The sequence below is a fragment of the Silene latifolia genome, chromosome 11, assembly GCF_048544455.1.
Source record: "Silene latifolia isolate original U9 population chromosome 11, ASM4854445v1, whole genome shotgun sequence".
Lineage (NCBI taxonomy): Eukaryota > Viridiplantae > Streptophyta > Magnoliopsida > Caryophyllales > Caryophyllaceae > Silene > Silene latifolia.
The window spans coordinates 134,931,703-134,935,474 of record NC_133536.1 but is presented as its reverse complement, the minus strand read 5'-3'; the positions used below and the strand labels follow the sequence as shown (position 1 = coordinate 134,935,474).

At 41.8% G+C, this 3,772-nt stretch overlaps 1 non-coding gene across 1 annotated transcript; it reads left to right on the top strand.

Moving 5' to 3' along the window:
• Positions 1-3,069: 3,069 nt before the first annotated feature.
• On the top strand, positions 3,070-3,176 carry LOC141615771 (small nucleolar RNA R71). The gene has a single exon (XR_012530172.1). It is a non-coding gene; the product is annotated as a small nucleolar RNA R71 (small nucleolar RNA).
• Positions 3,177-3,772: the final 596 nt, after the last annotated feature.

The window sequence follows — 3,772 nt, the reverse complement described above, 5'->3', positions numbered from 1 at the left end:
GCAAGACAATTGATGACGATCTTTCATGATTCGATAAAAAGAAGAAGAAATGAGCTTTCATAACATGAAATAAAGGTTCATACCTGCAACAGCAGTCCAGGACCGACAGTAGCAGAAGAAGCCCCCTTCTCCAGCAGCTCAGGACGGACCATGGCCCTCATGTAGCATGTGAGGACCGCAAATCCAGGAGTGACCCAGTCCTAACGACTTAGGTCACACAGGTCAGAAAGGAAAGGAAGAAGCTTCGTCGACAGCCTCTCCCCCTTGTCTCCAAGGTAAAGTGCAGAAAAGAACCACCAGAGCCACAGACGAGCTCTCTACTTCGCAGTACAAGCAGGAGGAGCCACCTCCCTCTCATCCATATACTCGAAAAAGGTCTTTGTTTGTTCTAGGACACCCAATTTCGACAAAGTCTCTTGACAAATGAACTTGGTGGGCAAGATAGCTTTCTTAGCAAAGGAAATAAATTTCTTCCTATGGGAGTCGGAAGTGAAAATTACCTCCGGATAATCGGTTAGTTGTTCAACAACCGGAGTAGTAGAAGTAGTAGCTTCCATAGGAGGATCTTGCTCTTGAATTTCCAACCTTACATTATGAACTACCAATGCCTTTGATGCTTGAATAGCTTGAAGAGCTTGTTGTCTCTTAGAAAGGTTCTTCTTTTGGGGTGCCTTACTTCCACCTTTTGTTCTTGCCATGCTCCTTTACTTAGTAACACCAAAGAAAGCTTGAAATCTTCAATTTCTAGTAATACCCAAATCGATTTAGGATAGTTGAATGTTGCCTTGTATCCCAAAAATCGACTAAAACCTTGAAGATGTTGGTGTTTTAATCACTTGTTGTTGGTAAAGGAGTGATTTAATTTTGTTTTGAGGAAGTTTGGATTTGATTTGGTTGATTTTGGTTGAGAAATTTTTTGTTGGTTGATGGAGAGAATGAGGGTTTTGGGGTTTTGGGGTTTTGGGGTTTTGGGGTTTTGGGGTAGTGTTTATGTTTGAATGAATGAAAATGAATTGGGTAAAGAGGGTTTTTAAGACCCGTTGGATTTGAAAACCAGAGGGGAGACGAGCGGCCTGGCGTCGGGATGAGCGTCTTTTGCTGCAGAGTTGGTTCAGGAAAAATGTGCTGGGGACGAGCGACTTATCATCAAGACGAGCGAATTCTTGAGCTGGGACGAGCGTCCTAAGTTGGAGATGCTCGGATTCCTTTCCAGGGAGAAATCCCAAAAATTACCAGTGAAAAGACGATCGAATTTCCTCTGGGATGACCGTCTAGGCTGAGACGAGCGGATTCTCTGGTAGGACGCTCGGATTCTCAATCAGACCCAAACGTTGCTTTTCCCAGCTTCTCAAGACGAGCGTCTTTAGCCCTGGACGCTCGGGTTCTCTTCAGGACGAGCGGATCCTCGTCGGGTCGCTCGGATTGTCCCTTTGCCACACGGATTCAGGTCCATCCGTGGGTGCTTCGTAACCCGTGTCATTCATTCTTCATTTCTTGTGGTCTTCATTGTGGGGGCACTACAAAGGCTTGGATAGCCTAGGCAATTGCTATCCCCACACTAAGGCAAAACACTACACATCAATAAATAATTGAGTCCCTCCCTCACTTCTCTCAAAATGATGAAAATCTTGATCAAGGCATAAAAATGTAAATCCAAAATTGACAAAAATTCAATACAATAATTAAAATGCAAGTTAGGGAGTTAGAATATTTACAAGTGGTGGTTTAGGGAGGACTCCACCAAACTCTCATCCAATAATGAGATGTCAAGGGGGCATGTTCAAGGTGTTGTTGATGTTGCTCAATACCTTGAAGAAGAAGTCGAAAGCTTGTTCATTGTCATGATAAAGATCTTCAATAGACCTTTGCACTTGTTGTTCTTCATGGTGGCCTTGGGTCATAGCATTACCGATATAGGGATTGATTAATTCCATAAATGGAATTGAGACTTCCAAGTTTTTTACTATCTCCATGAATTTTCCAAGTTGGTCATCAAACTTAGGCTTAGCTTGATGACTTGGAAAAGCAAGTCTAATCACAATAGGCTCCTTCTCTTTAGCCTTCTCTTCATTCTCCTTTGAAACTTCTTGAATGGTGGGTTCTTCTTCTTTAGAGTTTTCAACAACTCTTTCCTTGTCACTTGCATTCACAACATCTTCATCAACGGGCCTCTTCGGCCCTTCATACCTTGTACCACTCCTCAAATGGATGGCACTCACCGATTGTTGTCTTGGGGGATTACCTTGAGGTGGTAATTGCCCCTTTTGTCTTTGTGAACTTGAAGATGCCAATTGAGACATTTGGGTCTCCAACATCTTTGTGTGAGCTAGTATATTGTTAATGGTGATGTCTTTTGCTTGGCTATCCTTTTTTATTTGAGTGAAAAACTCTTGTTGGTTCTTTTGCATTTGGAGGACCGCTTTTTGAACATCGAAACCTTGGTCATTTGTTTGATTGTATGGAGTTTGATTTTGGTAACCTTGGTTTTGGTTGTAAAAGGGTATTTGAGCTTGGTTTCTCATTGGAGGTGGGGTGTATGTTGGTTGAGGGTTTTGAATATTTTGGCTTTTGTATGATAGGTTGGGATGGAATTTGGTGTTCTCATTGTAATAGTTGGAATAAGGGGTACCACTCTTGTATGCTTGGAAAGCATTCACTTGTTCACTTGTTCCCCAACATTCACTTTGGTCATGTCCCAAAGTTCCACAATTCTCACATACTCCACTTGGAATTGATGAAGATGCCACCATGGCATTCACATGTTGCTTAGATGATTTGGAGGCTTCTTCAAGCTTAGCCATAGCCTTCTCAAACTTCAAATTAATGGTATCAATATGTGTACTAAGTTGAGCACCCAATTGAGTAATAGAGTCCACTTCGTGCTTTCCTCCTCTAGTAGCCTTCTGAGGTCTACTATATTGTGAGTTATGGACCGCCATTTCCTCAATCTTGTTCCATATTTGATTATCATCAATTTCGGTAAACATACCATTTGATCCCATGTTGAGAATGTTTCGGGAGTCTTCATAAAGACCATTCCAAAATTGTTGTACCAAGAACCACTCGCTAACTCCATGATGAGGACATGAGCGACAAGTTCCTTTGAATCGCTCTCAAGCTTCATACAAAGATTCTTTGTCCCTTTGTTTGAAGCCCGTGAGTTGGGCTCTTAGCATGTTAGTCTTTTCCGGAGGATAGAATTTTTTGTAGAAAGCAAGTGCCAATTTCTTCCAAGAGTCAATACCAAGAGTAGCCTTATCAAGGCTCTTTAACCATTGTTTCGCGGTACCAATCAAAGAAAAAGGAAATAAGACCCATCGAATTTGGTCTTGAGTAACTCCGGTTTGAGAAATCGCATCACAATAGTCACAAAAAGTCTCCATATGAGAATGAGGGTCTTCACTAGGCATCCCCCAAAATTGGCTTCTTTCGACTAATTGGATAAATGCGGATTTTGCAATGAAATTACCGGTCAAATGTTGTGGTGTGGGAGTACCATTTGGTAGGTTCTCCTCGGTTGGTACGGAATGTGATGAAAATTTAGGCATTGTGGGTTGATTTTGTGGTGGGTTATTTGTTGGGTTCTCCTCTCCTTCTCTTGCAAAAGGGTTGATGAAATCAATATTGTTTGGTTGATTATCCACAATCTCACCAATACCTCTCAAAGTATTTCTAGCAAGTCTTCTGTTGTAGGTCAAAGTCCTTTCAATTTCAAGATCAATGGGTAACAAGTTACCTTGTGATCTCCTAGACATGCAAAATATCAAACAAC